This window comes from Somniosus microcephalus, chromosome 6 (assembly GCF_052327205.1).
Source record: "Somniosus microcephalus isolate GS21.2 chromosome 6, FLI_Smic_1.0, whole genome shotgun sequence".
Lineage (NCBI taxonomy): Eukaryota > Metazoa > Chordata > Chondrichthyes > Squaliformes > Somniosidae > Somniosus > Somniosus microcephalus.
The window spans coordinates 46,813,699-46,835,919 of record NC_140992.1 but is presented as its reverse complement, the minus strand read 5'-3'; the positions used below and the strand labels follow the sequence as shown (position 1 = coordinate 46,835,919).

The 22,221-nt window shown below is 45.5% G+C and overlaps 1 long non-coding RNA gene across 1 annotated transcript in view; it reads left to right on the top strand.

Annotated features, from left to right (window-relative positions):
- LOC147115675 (uncharacterized) overlaps positions 1–13,849 on the top strand; it is a 165,892-nt gene extending 152,043 nt beyond the window's left edge. The window contains exon 6 of the long non-coding RNA XR_015078662.1: positions 11,532–13,849. This is a non-coding gene — a long non-coding RNA (uncharacterized LOC147115675). The remainder of the gene's footprint in view (positions 1–11,531) is intronic.
- Positions 13,850–22,221: the final 8,372 nt, after the last annotated feature.

Below are 22,221 nucleotides of genomic sequence, written 5' to 3'. Positions count from 1 at the left end.
ACATTATAAAATAAATTACTGTATTAAAAAAAACCAATCTAATAGGTACTCCATATTAAACATATACAAGCCAAGAAGAGAAATTTGTGATGTTTTAAGAAGACATGCTCCAGAGCTATGAAGTAATAAAAGTTTGTGGACAGCTCCTCAAGGGGTTGTTTTAATGGTCAGACCCTCTGTAAAAAGGATGAAATCTCACTATTTACATGTTAAGAACTAACACAGCCCTGCCTATCTTCATAGGCCATTCCCATGCTCATATACTTAGCAAATGCAGCTTTGTGTACATTTCACAGAATTTTGGCAGCATTACTGACTTTTACAGAGAACTGAGCCCTTTGGTAGACATAAGCCACAAAGAAGAGGATTATAGGGGTTACTCTATGGCTGTCTGTCACACAAATAGCTAATTAACTGCCGATTGTATCCTCTTAAATCTCCCCTTATATTCAGAATATTGGCCAAACCTACAAAAATAATTACAACACATCTGAAAGCCTAGTCAAATACATGCAGAAAATCTATGGAGTACATCTACATGGGAAAGACAGTTAATTTCCACTGTAAGCAGTAAAACACACAGAAGTACAAAGGTTTGGTACCCCTTTTCCAACAATCTACCTGCTGAATTTAGCCTGGTTTTATAAATTCTAATTGGGACAATTATTAGTCTGAATATAATCAAACAAATTTCAAAATAAAACTGTTCGTGACTAGATAGAGGGGAATCCAAAACTAGTGGCCATAAATATAAGATAGTCCCTAATAAATCCAATAAGGCATTCATGAGAAACCTCTTTACCCAGAGAGTGGTTAGAATATGGAACTATCTACCACATAGGGTCATTGAAGCGAATAGCAGATATGCATTTAAGGGGAAGCTAGATAAGTACATGAGGGAGAAAGCAATAGAAGGTTATACTGATAGGGTTAGATAAAGTAGGGTAGGAGGAGGCTCACGTGAAGCATAAACACCGGCATAGACCAGTTGGGCTTAAAGGCCTGTTTCTGTGCTGCAAATTCTACGTAATTCTATGTAATTTACTACAAGCACAATGATCAGGATAAAACTGGAATCGCTGATCCTGATTGGAACAATTTATCATCCTCCAACTCCTGCTTTCTCATCCAGTCCTATCCAAACAGGTTCTGCTTTTGCAAATGAGAAAGCCAGAAAAAATAATACGGGTCGATGTTCCAAAAAATTAAAGACACAATGGAGTGGTATGCATGTGAATGCACAAAGTATTCAAAACAAAATTGGAGAGTTAGAAGCATTAATAACTCTGGACAAATATGATATAGTAGATATGCTGGAGACACGGTTTAAGTTTGGACAGGACCGGGGACTTAATATTCCTGATTATAACAATTATAGGAGAGATAGGGAGAAGAAAAAATGGGGTGGGGTGGCAGTGTGAGTGAAGGATTCTATCACAACGCTACAGTACAATGCAAGGATGTCCTAGGAGGTTGCGTTAAGACAGAATTCACAAGGATAGAGTTAAGAAAGAGGAAGGGAAATTGTACAATTCTTGGTGTGTATTACAGGCCACCAGACAGTTGAGATTTGATAGAGGGGGATATCTGCAGACAGTTCAGCGAGATACGCAAGAACAACAGGATGATAATATTGGGTGATTTTAACTATCCCAAGATAGATTGGAATAATGCATTGCATATGGTAAAATTGAGGAACACTTTTTAGAATCCATCCAGGATGGCTTTCCGGTTTAGTATGGTTCTATTTCAACAAGGAAAGAAGCATTCCTTGATTTAGTTGTAGGAAATGAAGGTGGGAAATAACTGATGAGAGTAGCAGAACAATTAGGAAATAGTGACCACAGCATAGTTAGATTCAATGTAAGAATAGAAAAGGATAACAAAGAGTCAAAAGAAGGGTGTTGGACTGGAAAAAGAAGTTCAGTGAGATAAATAGGGATTTGGTCTTAATTAACTAGGTAGAAAAGTTAGTAATTGGGTCAACATATTTACAGTGTGAAAACTGTAAATAAACTGTAAAACTGTAAACCCAAAACAAGCGCTCTACTCGGAGCTCCAACACGGCAAGAGAGCCCCAGGTGGGCAGAGGAAACGCTTCAAGGACACCCTCAAAGCCTCCTTGAAAAAGTGCAACATCCCCACCGACACCTGGGAATCCCTGGCCCAAGACCACACAAAGTGGAGGAGAAGCATCCAGGAAGGTGCTGAACACCTCGAGTCTCTTCGCCAAGCGCAAACAGCGGAAGGAGCGCACGTCAACCCAAGCACCCCACCCACCCGCCCCTTCAACCACCATCTGCCCCACTGTGACAGAGACTGTGGGCTGGATTTTGTCAATGGGGAGCTTTTAGAGGTGGGACTCCCACTTGTTGGGTTTTAGTCCCGCCTCCATCGACTTGTGGCCAAACCACGCCATTTTCTCTTGATTGACCTTGTTAAGCCCGCCCAGCAGGCTTAGCAGGCCAATTAAGGGAAAGCCAGTTACAGGTGACATCAGCGAGTGCCGTTTCATCTGTCAAGAGCTTTTGACAGATGAAATGTCATTGTTTGACAGCTCTGTGAAGCTGTCAAACACTGACAATCTGTCTTCTAAGTTGTGTCTTTACTCAAGACTCAATTAGAAAGCCTTCCAGACCAGGAAGCAGAAGACTGCAGCTTTTGACAGTTCAGCGGCCATTCTGCTTTCTGTGCCGGTGAGCTGAGGGGCTCCCGGGACCTGAAGGGAGGAAGCCTGCAGGAAGAGGTAAAGGTAAGTAAAACTTATTAAAACACTTTACACACACCTCACACTTACCTCTGCACACATGCACCCATTACTCACCTGCACACATCTCGGTCCCTCCGACCCCCACAGACCGACGGCCCGACTCGCTGACCCTGGCGAGTTTCGGGGCCATCAGGAAGCCCACACTTCAGGGCTCAAAATAGGGATTCGCCAAAAAACTGCCTATTAACTACCTGTTAACAGGCAGCTAATTGGCATTAATCTCCTTCCCGCCTCGAGGAGGCGGGACCCGGCGCAGGTCGGCTACCCACCTCCTTGCAAGAAGGCATGGAGGCAGGTTGGGGGCAGGTTGGGCACCCGCCCCCAAATTCTGCCATTTTCCCGGCAGTTCCGCCTCCAAACCCGCCTCCCCAGGGCTGGCAAAATCCAGCCCTGTAGGTCCCGCGTTGGACTCATCAGTCACCTGAGAACTCATTTTTAGTGTGGAAGCAAGGCATCCTCGGTTCTGAGGGACTGCCTAAGAAGAAGAGCAGAAGTGTGATATGAGATGATTGGCATAGAAAAGAGGATGCATCAAAATATGGAATTCCATGGATAAATAAATAAATTTAAAACTTAAACTTGAAGGAAGCTATATGATATAGCTAGGACTAATAATACTAAATATAATCATAAAGAATATAGAAAGATTTAGGAAGGTGAAGAGGAGATTAGAAGGGCTAAAAGGGAGTGAGTATGAGAAAAGATTAGCAGATAACAAAAAGAAATTGTAAGGGCTGTTCTAAGCATATATAAAGTAAAAGAATAGTTAAAGAGAGGGTAGGACCACTCATTGGTGTTCAGGGTATTTTATCTTTCCTGCCTCTTACAAAAGTACAGGATGTTCTTTCTATTTCTTCCTCCCCTCCTAAACCACCCCCCCCCCCCCACTGTCTCTGCACCTGCTTAATATCTGTTACATCTCCAGCTTTTTCCAGTTCTGATGAAGGGCCCCAGACCTGAAACGTTAACTCTGTTTCTCTCTCCACGGATGCTGCCTGGCCTGCTGAGTATTTCCAGCATTTTCTGTTGTTATTTCAGATTTCCAGCATCCGCAGTATTTTGCAATTACCTTATTCTATCTGTTCACCCATTCCCTCCGGTGACTTTTCATTAACTCTATGCTCCCATTCCTTGTTTTTTTTCCTCCCAAAATGTAGTACCTAGCACTTAACCACAATAAATTGCATCTGCTAACCTGTCTATGACATACATAGAGATCGAGGGGTTTGAATACATCATTTGCTGAAAGCGCGAGTGCAGGTCGATAAAGCCATGAAAAAGGTCAATAGAATTTTGGGTTTTTTATATAGAGGCATAGAGATAAAGAAATAAAGGTACATTTATACTGTGTGCAGTTTTGGGTAGCCCATTTAGAGAGAACATTAAAGCCATAGAGCGTGTACAGCATAGATTTACCAGGATGATGCCAGGGATGGGAAACCCTAATTATGAGGAAAGACTTGAGATACTGGGTTCTGTCCCTGTCACAGCACTGAAATGGCCCTAGCTACAGCTGTAAATGACATAATCCATGACTGTGACGCATTATCCCTCCTTGTCCTGCTCGACCACTCTGCAGACTTTGACACGGTCGACCACACCATGCTCCTGATAAACCTTTTCTCCGTTGTCCAGCTCAGTGAGATTGCCCTCACTTGGTCCTACTCTTACCTATCCAATCATAGTCAGACCATCACCAGTAATGGCTTGTCTTCCTGCCTCAGCACCATTACCTCCAGAGTCCCCCACGAATCTGTCCTTGGCTCCCTCTCCTTGCTCATCCACATGCTGCCCCTTGTTGACATCATTCACAGACATGGGTCAGCTTCCACATGTTCGCTGATGACACTCAGATCTACCTCTCCATCACCTCTCTCCACTGAGGTAGTACCATTATTCAAGAAGGGTAGTAGGGATAAACCAGGGAATTACAGGCCAGTGAGCCAAACATCAGTGGTAGGGAAATTATTGGAAAAAATTCTGAGGGACAGAATTAGTCTCCACTTGGAGAGGCAGGGATTAATTAGAGATAGCCAGCATGGCTTTGTCAAGGGAAGATCATGTCTGACCAATTTGATTGAATTTTTCGAGGGGGTGACTAGGTGTGTGGATGAGGGTAGTGCAGTGGATGTGGTTTACATGGATTTCAGTAAGGCTTTTGATAAAGTCCTGCATGGGAGACTGGTCAGGAAGGTAAGAGCCCATGGGATCCAGGGCGCCTTGGCACATTGGATCCAAAACTGGCTTAGTGGCAGAAGGCAGAGGGTGATGGTGGAAGGTTGTTTTTGTGACTGGAAGCCTGTGTCCAGTGGGGTACCGCAGGGATCGGTGCTGGGTCCCTTGCTGTTTGTGGTCTACATTAATGATTTGGATGTGAATGTAAAAGGTATGATCAGTAAGTTCGCAGATGACACGAAAATTAGTGGGGTGGTAAATAGCGAGGCGGGAAGCCTCAGGTTACAGGACAATATAGATGGGTTGGTCAGATGAGCGGAACAGTGGCAAATGGAATTTAACCCTGAAAAGTGTGAGGTGATGCATTTTGGACGAACTAACAAGGCAAGGGAATACACAATGAATGGTAAGACCCTAGGAAAGACAGAGGATCAGAGGGACCTTGGTGTGCATGTACATAGATCCCTGAAGGCAGCAGAACAGGTGGATAAGTTGGTTAAAAAGGCATATGGGATACTTGCCTTCATTTGCCGAGGCATAGAATATAAGAGCAGGGAGGTTATGATGGAGCTGTACAAAATGCTGGTAAGGCCACAGCTGGAGTACTGTGTGCAGTTCTGGTCGCCACACTATAGGAAGGATGTGATTACTTTGGAGAGGGTGCAGAGGAGATTTACCAGGATGTTACCTGGGCTGGAGCGCTTCAGCTATGAAGAAAGACTGGACAGGCTGGGGTTGTTTTCCTTGGAGCAGAGAAGGCTGAGGGGGGACCTCATTGAGGTATACAAAATTATGAGGGGCATAGATAGGGTGGATAGAAAGGAACTTTTCCCCTTTGTAGAGGGGTCAATAACAAGGGGGCATAGATTCAAGGTAAGGGGCAGGAGGTTTAGAGGGGATTTGAGGAAAAACTTTTTCACCCAGAGGGTGGTTGGAATCTGGAACTCACTGCCTGAAAGGGTGGTAGAGGCAGGAACCCTCACAACATTCAAGAAGCATTTGGATGAGCACTTGAAATGCCATAGCATACAAGGCTACGGACCAAATGCTGGAAAATGGGATTAGATTAGACAGGGCTTGATGGCCGGTGCGGACGCGATGGGCCGAAGGGCCTCTTTCTGTGCTGTATAACTCTATGACTCTATGACTCTATGATTCTATGTTGTCAGATGCCTTGTCCAATCTTGGATGAGCCACAAATCTCCAGTTAAACCTGGGAAGACTAAAGCCACCATCTTTGGTCCCTCCCACAAACTCTGTACACTTGCCTCCAATTCCTCCAACCAGTGATTGTATTCAACCCCAAGCTGAGCTTTTGACCCCCATAACCTTACCATCACAAAGACTGCCTATTTCCACGTATTTAACACCTCCGCCCTTGTTTCATTCTATCTTCCGCTGAAAACCTCATCTATGACGATTCCAATGCTCTCCTGGCCTGCCTCTCATTCTTCACCATTCGTAATCCAGGTCATCCAACACTCTGCTGCCCATATCCTATCCCACACCAAGTCCTGCTCCTCCATCACCCCAGTCCTTGCTGAACTACATTGCCCCCCCAGTCCCCCAATGCTTCTAATTTAAAATCCTCACCATTGTGTTTAAATCCCTTCATGGTCTTTCCCTCCCTATCTCTGTAACCTCCTCCAGCCCTATAACCTCCAATGAATTCCCTGTTTTACTGACTCTGGCCTTTTGTGCACCTCTCCCCCTCCACCTCCCCGCTTTGCCCCACTAATGGCAGTCGTGCATTAAACTGTCTAGGCCCCACGGTCTAGAATTCCTTCCCTAAGGCCTAGAAATTCAGCTGCCTTAGCGCCGCTTTTGAGGCGCTAGAGGGACTAGCGCCAGAGTTATGGCCAGTTTAAAAATTCCCTGGGGCCCTAAATCGGCGTTGCACCGGTAGCGCTGCGCCGGCACCGATGACGTCATCGGTGTGCGCAGCGTCCCGGTTGCCATGCCGACGGGCCCTAGCGCCGAAATTCAGTTGCGGCCGCCTCGCCCGTGGCAGCCGCAACTAAGACTCTGGCAACAGAGTCTTGCATGAGTTTGTGCCGGCGCATTAAAGGCCCCGCGGCGGCCGGCCGCTTTCCCGCCGGCCGCCTGCCCGCAGCTCCCTCCCCGGACTTCTCCCCCCCACGCCCCGGAACAGGTGTAAGCCCGGCACTTGTCCGAGGTGCCGGGCTCATTTTTAGACAGATTTGCGCGGGCCGCGGACGGGTGCAGGCAGCTCCTCCTTAACGGAAGGAGGAGGCCTGCACTTCCCGAGCCTGCCGCACCGCATCGGGTGCCGCAGCGCCGGAATTGCGGCGCGAAACGGCAGTTAGCGCCGATTTACCGCCGCAAAGACCCTTCAGTAGCGCCGGCAGCCGTTTGGGCGCGGCCCTGCTGAATTTCTGGCGCGCGCAGGGGGACTTAGCGCCAGCAGTAACTTCCGGCGCTAAAGCCCTGGCTAAGCCAAAACCCAATTTCTAGGCCTAAATGTCTTTGCCTCTCAACCTCTCTATCCTCCTTCAAGACCCTCCTTAAACTCAGCATTTTGACCAAACTTTTGATCATCACTCTTAATATCTCTATTTTTGTCTGATTACACCTCTGTAAAATGCCTCAAGATATTTTTCTACATTAAAGGCACTATATAAATGCAAGCTGGTGTTATTTCCACTGAAGCAGAGAAGGCTAAGAGAAGATTTAATTTAGATTTTTTTTAATTACGAAGATTTTTAACAAAATGAATAAGGGAAGACTTTGTTGGTTGGGGTATCAGCGGAAAGGGGTTAGCAATTTAAAATGATCACTAGGAGAGTGTTCGGAGAAAATTCTTTACACAGAGGGTTATTGAAGCATGGAATGCTGTGTAATGGGGAGTGGCTGTGGAAGGGACTATTGCATCTTTTAGGGGAAAATTGGATAAATATTTGAAGCAGAGGAAGATACAGGCCTATGGGAAGAGAGCAGGGCAGTGGCACTAGTTTCAGATTACTGTGGCAAAGAGCAAGCACATACATGATAGATTGAATGGTTGCCCCTTCTGTGTTGTAAGTTTCTATGTTTCTCTGAGGCTGCCCTTCTTTGTCTCTGGATGCTGGTAGTGTCATCGCTGGCATCGCTCTCCACCCACATCCCACATCCCCCTTCCCCTTTCCCCCCCCCCCAACCCCCAGCCCCTCCACCCCCCACCAACCCTTCTTCCTTCTGTGTCCGCCCCTGGAAAAAACTCTCTCCCAACTCTCTTACAACTGCGCTTACAAAATCCCAACTGTCCAGCCTTTGGCCTTCCATTCACCATGACATTTCTGCAGCTACCAGTCTGCTCAACCGTACCCTCACCATCATCTTTGATGCCCTAGTCCCTATTAAAACAATTACTCTGTCTCACCCTGGCCTTTCCCCCTGGTATGGCCCTCATCTTCATTTCCTTAAGTCGCAGGCTTGAACGGATATGGCGGACAACTGGTTTAGCCATTCACCGCCAGATCTGGCTGGACCACATAAAGCATTATTGGACCCTGCTCCCTTCTGCCAAAATTGCTCACTATTCCAAAATCATTCTGGAATGCAAAGATAAAACCTGACTTCTATTCTCCACTGCCAACCGTCTTCTTAAACCCCTCTCCCCTGTCTTCTCCGACCTCACCTCCAACAACATGTGTGGGGAGCTCATGGACTTCTTTGTCTCTAAGATTGAGACCATCCATTCAGCTGCCTCTGCCACTTACCTTCCTTCCCCTAGCCCACCAGGCCAAACTTCCTCTAAGGATGTTCCCCCTGCCCTAGCCCTGAACTCACATCTTTCTCCAGTTTCTCTCCGATCTCCCCTCACGACCTCTCCACACTCATTTTGTCCATGAGACCCACCTCCTGCACTCTTGACCCTATTCCCACCAAACTACTGACCACCCAACTTCCTTTTCTGGCTCCCATGTTAGCTGATATTGTTAAAGGTTATCTCTCCTCAGGTACTGACCCCCTCTCCCTCAAATCTGCCGTCATCACCCCTCTCATAAAAAAAAAACCCTTGACTCCTCCATCCTTGCAAACTGCCGCCCCATCTCCAACCTCCCTTTCCTCTCCAAATTCCTTGAATGTGTTGCCATCTCCCAAATCTGTGCCCATCTTTCCCACAACTCCATGTTTGAATCTCTCCAATCAGGTTCCCTCCCCTGCCACAGTACTGAAACGGCTCTCATCAAAGTCACAAATGACATCCTTTGTGACTGTGACAAAGGTAAGCTATCCCTTCTTGTCCTTCTTGACTTGTCTGCAATCTCTGACACAGTTGACCACTCCATCCTTCTCCAATGCCTCTCCACCGTCGTCCAGCTGGGTGGGACTGCACTCGCTTGGTTCCATTCTTATCTACCTAATTGTAGCCAGAGAATCACCTGCAATGGCTTCTCTTCCTGCTCCTGCATTATTACCTCTGGTGTCCCCCAAGGATCTATACTTGGCCCCTCCAATTTCTCATCTACATGTTGCCCCTTGACGACATCATCTGAAAACACAGTGTCAGTTTCCACATGTATGTTGACGACACTCATGCTCTAACTCACCAACACTTCTCTCAACCCCTCCACGGCCTGTAACTTGTCAGACTGCTTGTCCGACATCCAGTTCTGGATGAGCAGACATTTTCTCCAATTAAATATTGGGAAGACCGAAGCCATTGTTTTCGGTCCCTGCCACAAACTCCGTTCCCTAGCCACTGTCTCCTTCCCTCTCCCTAATATTTGTCTGAGGCTGAACCACACTGTTTGCAACCTTGGTGCCATATTTGACCCTGAAATGAGCTTCCGACCACATATCCGCGGCATAACTAAGAACGCCTATTTCCACCTCCAAAACGTCGCCCGCCTCCGCTCTTGCCTCAGCTCATCCACTGCTGAAACCCTCATCCATGCCTTTGTTACCTCTAGACTTGACTATTCCAATGCACTCCTGGCTGGCCTCCCATGTTCTACCCTATGTAAACTTGAAGTGATCCAAAACTCGGCTGCCCGTGTCCTAACTCGCACCAAGTCCCGTTCACCCATCACCCCTGCGCTCTACATTGGCTCCCAGTTAAGCAATGTCTTGATTTCAAAATTCTCATCCTTGTTTTCAAATCCCTCCATGGTCTCGCTTCTCCCTATCTCTGTAATCTCCACCAGCCCCACAACCTCCCGAGATATCTGCGCTCCTCTAATTCTGCCCACTTCAGCATCCCTGATTATAATGGCTCAACCATTGGTGGCCGTGCCTTCTGTTGCCTAGGCCCCAAGCTCTGGAATTCCCTGCCTAAACCTCTCTGTCTCTCTTTCCTCCTTTAAGATCCTCCTTAAAACCTCTTTGTCCAAGCTTTTGGTCATCTGCCTTAATTTCTCCTTATATGGCTCGTTGTCAAAATTTTTGTCTTCTAATAATCCTGTGAAGCGCCTTGGGACATTTTACTACATTTAAGATGTGATATAAATACACGTTGTTGTTGTTATTGCTGTCTCAAGGTGACCACTAGCCTATCACAGTAGAGTTATTTTTTACAAAAAGCATCAAGTTTTGTAGAGATGCCAGTAACTTGCAAAACATATGTGGAATATAACCTATTCTATGCTTAACATCTCTGACTACTATTTTTAACTTGAAAACCAATTCTAGAAAATCTATTTTATTTCTTATTTCTAATCTTTATTCAGCATGAGCTGTGCAACTGGGGGCTCTGTCCTCTTGTGCAATCAGTGCCATTCTGTGATTGGCTTACAGAGAGGAAAATTCATACCACATCTGCCGGCCTCTGTTTTTTTGTCTTTTACTCAAGGTGACAGTTTTATCTAATGTGCTTCTCGTTACCAAAGGAAAACAGCACACATGCAACATAAACCAATTGGGTTGGCAGGCAGTTCATGGTTTATATTTACCTTCTTTGTGGGGAGTTTTCAGTCCCACAGTTACAGGGTCACCTGAAGGAAAGAGTTTGCTTTGATTTTTTATTTTCAATATATACTTTAATAACAGAAGGACCAAGAAAAGTGATTCGGCCAGATAATGCTGTACTAGCAACTGCTTGACATCATCATCTAGATTGTTCCAGTTGTTTTTTTTTCCTCTTTTGATACAATGAACATGAAAATCTAGATTTTTATACATTTACTAAGATCTCTAACTTTGTTTGATCTTGCATGCTTTTCAGAGTCTGTCTTTTGTTCTTCTCTTTTGTAAAAGGAGTGCAATAAAAATGGGTTAACTCAAAATTAAATTGTTATATTGTGCCTTGTGCCAGCTATGGATGAATAATCGACATGGGGAGCCTAGTCGCTATCTAAATGGCCTTGTGAGACTTGTAATAGTGTTAAAGCTACATCAAACGGTCCAGTATGATGCCTCATTATGATGGATGAGATTCGTCTGGTCAGTGTACATTGCAAATTTGCATCTGTTCATTTGTATGCCAGTTAACACCAACCATTATACCTAGTTGTATTTGTTTATCCTCCACATTGTTTAAGCTGTAGCAGGATGCAATGTTCAAAAGGCATAATTGGACTTTTTGTAATAATTGTGCTCAAGTAGTTGTTGAATTGCATCAGATCCATGTGTTCTCCATTCACAGAACATAGGTTGGCTAAGAAGTTGCACTAAACGCAAATAAAGGATAAGAGCCTTGAAAATTCGCAGACTCATGCAATGGGAAGACTGTTGGTCTCTTGAACCTCTAGAAATACAGTCGTGCCAATATTCTCTGTACTTAAGAACAGATAGAAAAATAAATCAAACAAGTGAACAGAGGGTAAATATGACAACAGATAGGCATTTGTATGTTTAGCAGGGCTCTGCCAGTAGCTGTATTTACATTTGTTGTGTATTTACAATTTTGTAGAGCTGAATGTCCTTTTTTATTGTACAGCACCATACTGAGCCATGTACTAACAGTTTGTATGGCACCTTGCTGAACAGAATATGCTTGCAGCTTATCCCTTCCCACACTACACAGAATGTTCTTAGTTTTTACGGTACCACACTGAGCCATACACATTTCTATAGTATCTCAGTGAGAATGTCCTTAAACTTTGTAAAATGATACACTGAGCTGAGTGCCCTAATACTTTGTACAGTGCCATATTGAACAAAATATTCCACACTAAGCCAAGTGCCCTTCCAATCTGTACAATGCTGCATTTAGGTAAACTCTGTTCAATATGTACAGCAACAAAAATGTGCTTGCTCTACGTTTCAAGACAGAACTCAACATATTTTTTGTATCAAGTTTATTTTGTTGTACTCTATGAAGGGAAGGGTTCAGGGGGTATTAATGCAATAACTTTGTTTGAAAACTACAGATGCAAACTTGCATTCCATCGCAGTATGTTGGAGTTCCAATATGCACTACCATTCTAGTACCCATTATCAATTCTTACTTTACTTTATTAAAGTACTCAGAGTTCATTAGATAGAATTTAATGCTAAATTATGGACAATTTTGCACTATAACTTGTACATCTAGGAACTGACCTGGAATTGCTCAAACTGATTCAATATAGGACCATTCAAGAGACCTTCATTCAATCAGTTCAGACTAGATTCGAAGCCTAGTACACAAGGTAAAAGAACACCATGTATTAATCTTATAGAGCATGAGCCCCATCCTCAACCCCATTTTTTACTTTTCGCCAGTCTCTTTTGCTCATCCTCTGCCTAGGGTGGCAGGGAGGGCAGCCTACCACCAGGCCATTGCTAATGCCATTCATAGCTAGCTAGCGGAAGAGAGCTTCAGAGTGGTTTGGCAGAGACTCCCCTTCTGATCTTTCCATTCCCCTACTAAGATCAGAAACTCAAGAGAGTGGGAAATCAAGCATGCATTGCAAGCATGTCAACTTGGCTCGATTGGTAGTAGGCAGTCATGGGTCAGAGGCAGTAATTTGGGCCCCACAATAGGGCTTTACCACATTAACCTAGGCTAATATTATAGTGCAATACTGAAAGATTGCTGCTGCGTCAGAAATCAGATGAGATGTTACATGCCACACTCTTACAGTGATTAAAGTATATGTTAAGATGGCACTATTAGAAGAGGAGTGAAAATTCTCCCAGTGTCCTGGCCAATATTACTGCCTCAACCAATGCCACATAAAATAGATCAATTGGAATTTTGTTTCATAGCTACCTGTGGGACATTACTGTTGCAGAATGGACGCCACATTCGTTTGTCTACATAACAAGAATCATTGCACTTCAAACAAAGTTTGAGTGGTTCGAGATGTTGGCATAAAATCCTATGTAGATAAGTCTTTTTATATTACTATGCATCACAACACTCCCTGGTAACCTGCTGTGGTGCAACACCATCCTTTCTGAATGGGCCCAGCTTGAGTGATTTGTTCCCAAAAATAAAATATTAAAATATTGGTTCATTTTACATTTACCATTATTAATTTTTGTCTACCTCTTATGTTGTGGCAACCTATACATCCTGTCCATTAGAGTTGAGTTACTGGCATTCCACTGTAACACATGTTAGAAACTGTGTGGGTTAAGCATTATGTACACATCAATCTAATACTGAAATTGGGTGGGTACTGGCAGCAGTACGGGCTGAAGTTTATTGTGCAGCTCAGAGGTGATTCATTCATTGCTTTTTATAGGTGTAGACTCAGAGCACAGGATGATTAAGCTCTTCAGCAGGTTTAAGTAAAAGCACACATTTAATTGAGTCATGCGTGGTAACTGTGACCCTTGGAATGTGCAGTGGAAACACAACACTGCTGACTGGGCTCCAGAACTCCCATTGCCCCAGGTCAGGAGAGGGTGTTAGACTGGGAGTATCTGGTGATACTGTGGAATAGAGAACTTTTAGATGAAGATCTTTGTGTTTAAGGCGAGTTGATGAATCATACCATCCCAAATGATTGAGTGATGAAATACAAGTTTCAATCCTCCATGTATATTAGTTAAATAGAAAAGTGCTGGTATGTTACATAGAATATAGTGGTAGTTCAATACTTTTTCTCACTTCAATATAACTCAGAAAAATTGATGAATAATACAGAAAAGGAGAGAAAGGGGGGCCGTCCACATCTCATTGCACATGGAAGGATGATTCGAGTGTAGCCACCAAAACTAATGGCCCGGAATCTGCAGTGGGTAATAACAGCGAAGGAGCAGCATTCGCTGTTATTACCCCTTGGAAACTGACCGCAACATCAGGATTTAGCGCATGCACATCCTAACGTGGAAATCCTGAAGTTGCGGTCAGTCATTCACTGCTCTGACACTGGCTGCGCTGTGGTACACCCCCCCCGGCCCACCCCACAGCCGGCAATCCGTCTAATCAGTGAAATCAGTGAAACTGACGAAAACTTGGGTTTTTCCGTGGTAATATCGCTGTTAAATACCTCATTAAAAGTTAGATCCTTTTGGATTAGTTGTAACTGGGGTTTTAACAGTGAATTGACTGCTAAACAAACACGATGGCCCTGAAAAACTAACTTTAATTTTATGCAGTGTCAAATTTATCCATTTTAATAAAAATTAAATTTTTAAGAAACTTTAAAAAATGTTTCTTTTTTTTTTTAAGTTTGTTCATCTTTATTTCAGGTTTACCTTTTCCCCATGTAAGAGCCCCAATCTTTGTTTTGCTCTCTACAACATTTTTAAAAAGTTAGAATAAAAGGAGCTTATTCACTTATACAAAAGCAAAATACTGCGGCCTAGAAATTGGGTTCTGGTCTTGCCAGGGCTGTAGCGCCAGAAAGTTTGCGCCAGCGGTAATGCGGCAGCGCGCGACGAAAATTCGGGTGCGCCGGGCCCAGACGGCGGCGGGCGCTAAAACCCTCCTTTAGCGCCTCAAAACGGGCGTGAACTTGGGTTTCCCGGCGCTAATCTCCCGCTGCGGCACCCGATGCGGTGCGGCAGGCGGGGGAACTGCAGGCCTCCTCCTCCTGTTAAGGAGGAGCTGCCTGCAGCCGACAACTGTCCGGCGGATTGACCCGACATCTGAGCCCGGCACCTCGGGGAAGTGCCGGGCTCGCATGAGACACTGATCAGGGCCGTGGGGGGGGAATGCAGGAGTCCGGGAAGGGAGGTGCGGGCAGGCGGCCGCCGGGAACGCGGCCGGCCGCCGCTCCACCTTTATGCGCCGGCGCACACTGGGGGAAGACTCTGTTGCCAGAGTCTTAGTTGCGCCTGCCACGGGCGAGGCGGGCGCAACTGAATTTCGGCTTGGGGCCGGGTTACCACGGCAACCGGGACGCTGCGCACACCGATGACGTCATCGGTGCCGGCGCAGCGCTACCGGTGCAACGCCGATTTAGGGCCCCAGGGAATTTCTCAACTGGCCATAACTCCGGCGCTAGGCCCTCTAGCGCCTCAAATGCGGCGCTAAGCCTACCGAATTTCTAGGCCTGCAAATGCTGGAAATCTGAAATAAAAACAGAAAATGCTGGAAATACTCAGCAGGTCAGGCAGCATCTGTGGAGAGAGAAACAGAGTTAACATTTCAGGTCGATGACCCTTCGTCAGAACTGGAAAAAGCTGGAGATGGAACAGGTTTTTAAGCAAGTGTAGGGGCAGGGAAAGGGGGGAGGGGAGGAAAGAACAAAATGAAGGTCTGTGATAGGATGGAAGGTAGGAGAGATTAAGAGAGCAAACACGAGAAGGGAGACAGAAAGCAATGAAAATGAACAAGGTAAAAGAGACAAACGGAAATCCCATTGGAGAGAAGAGCAGAACTTCTTCAAGGTGGACATTCTTAGAAGAGAAGTGGCAGTGAATTAAACACTAATACAAAAGCTTATTCATTTCCTGGTTCCCGGTCTGCGAGAATTCTGCATTGTGGTTAGTTGCTTAGACAGCTTGTTGACGTCACAGCAGCTCACGTTAGGGGATCCCCATTTACTTACACTGATTTCAACTGAACGTCGGAAAAGCTGAACTTTCCACCACAGAAATCGCGAGATTAATGTGGGAAGCTTACTTCGGGGGGCCAGCGCAAATTACGGGCCAATGTTTGATCATATGAGATCAGGTTCATAACCGGAGTGGGGGGAAAAGAGAGTTGGAGCCCACAACAGTTATGTACCCATCTCAAAGATCTGAATATCTAAAAAATTGTTACTTATCGAAAGAAGCATATTGAACCATAGAAGTTTACAGCACAGAAGAAAACCATTTAGCTCAGTGTGTCTGTGCTGACTCTGCTAGAGCAATTCAAAACTATTCCCAGTACTCTGCTCTCTCCCCTGTATCTTTTACTTCATATATCGAATCACCTTTCCTTTAAAGGATATAATGGCCTCTACCTCAGCTATTCCCTGTAGCAAACCATACCACGCTCCAACAATTCTCTGTGTAAAGAAATTTCTCCTAACCTCTCTCCTTTCTCTCTTATTGATCATTTTAAATTGATGACACCTTGTCACTGACTCCCCAACCAGTTGAAATAGTTTATTCCTATTCACCCTATCAATACCCTTCATAATTTTAGAAACTCTTTTAAATCTCCTCTTTTCCTTCTCTGTTCTAGTGGAAATAGCACCAGTAGCTCACTGGAGAAAAATAAAATATCAAACTCGATTATATTGGGTCAGTTCATGTTATTAACTCTCATTCAACTGAAAGGTGCGAGGGTGGGAGGAGCAGTGGAACAAATATCTGTAAGTGTCCAATGTACAATCTGTTCGGCAGCCTCAATTTGGCTCTAGTTAATAGAAATCCATAGCACAAAAATACACAGAATTAGCAGATCTTGGCACTAAATTGGGCCATGTCATTCAGGAAAGCCACAAGGATGGCTGGTATGTGAAATGGAAATGTTGCAACGGATGCGGGTGTCCTCCTTTAGAGGTTGAGGGACTTTGTTTGGAGTAGGGTAAAGGAAGTCCTACACATACATTTTTTAAAAATGCCGTTTTGTTATATAGTGTTCCCCATTGCTGCTCCTCTGAAGCCCACTATGTTACGTGCCTTGAACTGCAGCTGAGAAGATAGGCAGGGGACCACAGGACATCTCCAAAGGCCCAGACGTTCCATCGCTGCCATTGGTGGGTAGCCAGTACAGGGTGCTGAAGTGCGACAAAGCTGCAGCCCTTCATGATTTTCCACCATCCCAGCTCACCATCTGAATGAAGAAGAACAACAACTTGCCTTTATATAGCGCTTTTAACATAGAAAATGTCCCACGGTGCTTCACAGGAACGTTATCAAACAAAACTTGACACCCAGCCACATAAGGCAGATATTAGGGCAGATGACAGTCAAAGATTTTAAGGAGCATCTTAAAGGAGGAAAGAGAGGTGGAGAGGCAGAGAGGTTTAGGGAAGGAATTACGGAGCTTAGCGCCTTGGCAGTTGAAAGCACGGCCACCAATGGTGGAGCGATTAAAATTGGGGATGCTCAAGTTGCCAGAATTGGAGGAGCACAGAGATCTCGGGTGGGGGCGGGGGGGGGGGGCGCGGAGAGGGGTTGTTGGGCTGGAAGAGATTACAGAGATAGGGAGGGGCGAGACCATGGAGTGATTTAAAAACAAGGATGAGAATTTTAAAATCGAGGCATTGCTTATCCGGGAGCCAATGTAGGTCAGCAAGCAGACGGGAGATGTATGAGCGGGACTTGGTGTGAGCTAGGACACGGGCAGCAGAGTTTTGGATGACCTCAAGTTTACAGAGGTTTAACAGCACCAAACAAGACTGTGAACTCAACTCTACCAGCCTGGGGTAGCACGCTAACCTGTTTTACCACTGAGCCAGCCTGGTTTTAAAGATTTCTAGATATTAACGTTAAACAGATAAGTTCACTGACATGAATCAGTCATTCATGAAAGAAAGACTTATGAAATAATACTGAGCGGCCTACGGGTGGAGCTGTCCAGGGAGAGTATAAATACTCAGGCATGGGCCCAGCTTGCACAGGACAATCTTAACAGGAACTAGTGAAGGACAACTAGACCTTCATGTTGTAAAACAGTTGATTAAAGCTTTGTTTAACACTTAGACCAACTGCCTAGTAGTTTTCTTACGTCATTCACCATGGACAGAGATTAAGCAGGAAACATCTTGACACATGCAAAAGCTGGCAGCAAGCAGCATCAGGACAGAAGAGGCCAAGGTAATGATTACAATTTAAAAGTTCTGAGAGGTTCCTTGTAGTCCAGGAAGGGCAGGAGTGCTACTGTTCGTTCAACAAGGAAACCTTGGGCTGTTTCTGCCCCGGGCTCACTCCCCAGCCTTCCTCCGGCCACGGTTGGCCCGAACTCGCCCCTTGCTCTGTTACCTTGCCAGCAACCATTTCCTTCAGTCCCAGGGGGTGGACTGCAGCCTCGTGATTTTCAACTCGTGTCGCTGGACTCCACATCATTCCCACCGGCTTCGGGCGGGAGTCAGCTTCAGGAAATGTAAATAAGGCCCTGGAGTTAAAATCTCCCGGCTCACATACCAGATGGATTACTTTGGCACCTGCACCCCCAATTCCCAGCCAGAGTTAAAATCAGGGCTATATAGCTAGTTAAGGAAGAGTTGGGACACAATGTCCTCATTATAGAATTAGTTAATACTGTAGCATACTAAAAGAAATACAATTTGCAACATTTCATAATTGTTTTGTGTAAAAGTCATAATAAATACAGTAAAACTGAAACTGCATCAAGAACAGCTCTAAACATGTACTATGGTCACATCTATTCTCGCTCTTTGAACCATAACCCTTTCATGCGTTGAGGAGCCAAATACACCCTTGTAATCAATCAAGAATTATTTTTCATTTTAATGGCTAAAATATTCAGGAATTCTAGCAAACAAAACACTCATTATACACAGTTCATAAAGAGAATATCTAATTTTAGTGGCAAATAAATCTGTCTGCCTGGATCTTGAGAGCTTCAGGACCAAGTAGCGAGGGTGCACTGAAACATTTGTTTTTGGACTTACGAACACTGGCTTTTTCATTTAGAGACGCATGTTTCCACAATTTAATAGAAAAATCTAATTCTAAAACAATTCCCAAAATAACTCTAAGTTGGGAAGGGGACAATAAATCAGCATCCAGATTTGTTCGGTCACTGAGGTATAGCAGTTTACATTTGGTGTATTTATTTACTTTTAGAATTGTCCGTCAACCCTATGGATGTGGCGAGGAACAGAGGCTCCAGTCTGACAGCACGGTGTTCCTAGATGTGCCAATGTGAAAGATGAATGAATAGAAAAAGAAAAGTACCAACATTAACAATTTTAAAGGAATACTCCAGCAAAAGGTCTTTAACCTTCCAAGATAAGCCCTATTTGTAACTTTGGGGGGGTAAACTAATTCATTTGCATTAATTTTAACATTTATCACAATGTGGCTAGCCCCTCGGCTGGGGCTGCCATGTTCTTGAGGTCTCCCATGCTAGAAACTGAAACTTTATGTTTTATTGCTTAGCCTCAGGTCCTAGCATCCCAGATGTTCAATAAACAAAATTAGTAAAACAAGCATTTTAAAGCAGTGTAACCTAAAAAAAAATCTGAATTAGGTTAAAATTTAACAAAAAATCCTCTAATGGCAGATTTAGTTCCAGGTATTCCTTGAAACAATAGCTTCATATTTGATCAACCAAGCTTTCCCAAGAGGTACAGAGAACAGAATGGGGCTGGCAGCAGTTCAAAACTTTTTTTTTAGACAATGTGCAGCCAGCTGGGCCCTCCTCACCCCCTTCTCCCCCGGAAGTTGCTGTCTGAGGTGCGTCACTCCTCCATAAACTGCACGTAAATGGCAACTCACCGTCTGGCTCCCTATTCAAATATTTTGAACGGTGTGACGTTGCTGTACTTGCATGGTAGATATAGACTAAACTCGTCATAGAAAGTTAGGGCTTGTCCATTTCAGTCTAAGTACCCTTTTAGCAGCATGTTAAGTCTTAATTACTGCCAAACAACCTCTCTGGTACTGAAAATTAACTTTTGCAAGCGTGGAGTCTCAGGGCTGGATTTTGTCACTGGGGCGGGCTGGGGTCGTGTAATCCACTTTTCGTGTTATCCACCCGATTCTAAATCGATGTGGGAGAATGATGCAATTTTAACTTAAGTGGGCAATTGAGTTCCAGCGTGTGGGAACCCATGGCCCAATTCGTTTTTCCAGTCTGAAAGTCGCCTCCGATGATGTCATCACTGCTGCTGCATTTAAGGTCTGCAACAAGCCGTGCTTCTTCTGCAGACTGCCAACCTTTTGGCCTTTCATGTTAGAGGGACCTGGAGGCAGAATGACCAGCGAGAGACCTAGGTCTGCTCCCAGGTTTGATGATGTTGCCCTGCAAGCTTTAGTGGAGGGAGCAAGAGCCAATAAAGAGGTGCTCTTCCCTTCTTCAGGGAGGAAGAAGCCTCCCCAGCAGACCAAGGCTGTGTGGATCCAGGTGGCCCATAACCTGCAGAACCTGGCTTCAGTGCAGGAAGAGGTTTCATGACCTTCTGCGCACTAGAAAAGTGAGTATGACTTTCCCATCACCCTCAATCTGATCCCCATTGCCTCTCCTCACCAGCACTCAGCTTTAGCAATCTCTTCCTCCACATCCCACTTGACAGTGACATCCATGCACCCTTATCCATTCCCTCTCTCTCTATGGTCACATTCACCTAACTATTCAACTACGCAGCCCTCACACTCCCTATCACTGTGATGCTATGAAAACAACTGACAACACACAGGGAGGGCCCTTGGTCTTGCCACCTCACTCCATCTTTGTTTCCTTCTAAGCATCTATGCTATGGATTCTCTACCCTCACTCCTTCATTCTCACTCAACCTCCACTTGTCTCCCTCATTGCAGGAAAAGAGAGCTCACAATAAGAGGGAACGAGCGAGGACAGGAGGAGGGCCACCCTCAGTAGCCCACCTCACCCCCTGGGAGGATGCGGTCCTGGAGATCGTAGGAGTGGAGGACGATGCGCAAGTGGGGGACAGACAGATGGGTGCATCACAGCAAGCTGGTGACAGAACAGTTTTCCATCTCTCTCATTGACATTGCATGAGTCGCTGATAATGATTCTCAAGCTCTAACAGATGGACTTATGATCATCTGCAATATGCAATGTGCATGTAACTTTGGCATCACATCTTTACTCCCCCACAGGACCATCGCAAGCACCCATCCCCACTAGCCAGGAGGAAGAGCCTGAGCATCAACACTCCTCAGAGGAAGCTGCAACCTCTGAGGGCGCAGCATCAGCAGAATTCAGCACACCCAGCACCAGTGCAGACACTCACACTTCGGTGGTACCTTCGCGAGATAGTGCAGTGTTGTCACCTGGTGTATCACAGCTCACAAGTGAGCATCAGCAGATGGTGGAGACAGGGACAACAGTGGAGAGTCCTAGTTGGAGGGCGCAGGACTCTCCCAGCTAATCTCAGCTGCATGTTGACCCTGTGCCTCTGGGTCCATCCACAAGATCAGCGGTGCTGGAACTCCAGGAACAGATGCAGGAGTCTCTGGCAGGTTTTGTATCCAGGGTCGCTGCGAGTGTGGAGCGAATGGAGGAGTCCATAGCGAACAGGAGCAGAGCCTTTGTGGAGTCATTGGCACAGGAACGCATCACCATGGAAAGAATGGCCACCTCCATGGAGGTGATAAGTCGCCAGAGTGCAGAAAATATGGTGAGTGTTCTGAATAGAATGACATCTCTGGAGGAGCGATGGTCATCTATTGAACTGAGAAACCAGACCTTCATGGAAGTCCTTCTGAGTAGGACTGCCAGTGCAGATACGGGTCCCCATGGCCCCCCTGATGTGCAGCAAGGTGCTCTCAAGCCACTTGCAAGCACTGGGGGGGACCTGACCCATGAGAGGGAAGTTGGTGACAGACATCAAGGAAGTGGGGGCTCCTCTCCAAGCGTTCACACTTCCATGCCACTGCAGAACCCTCAGTCAGAGCCCCACCAGAGTCCACACCCAACTGAGATCGGCGTCTCAACCCCTGCACAGCCGCAGGAGAAGCAGACTGTTGGCGAGCCCTCACATGTTCGCAACCCCAGAGGACGCCCGCCAAAGGTGTCGAGACAGGAGCAGCAAGAACCTGAGCAAGGGGCCTCCACATCTGCTGAAGCCACAGGGGAAGCACCACGTAGGAGCACGCGTAAGAGAAAGATACTGCACAAATAGCCACAAGGGTAGTCACTTGGGTGAAATTTGATGTTTAATGTTAAAAAGCCATCAGATGGTTACTGTAAATAAAAAAAATCTGATGACTACTGCTGCAGTTGTGGTGTGTGTCATTTCGCTAATGGGATTTCCACATTGAGGGCTTAGGATTACTTTCAATTGTCAGTATGGTGGTCAGAGTGCTAG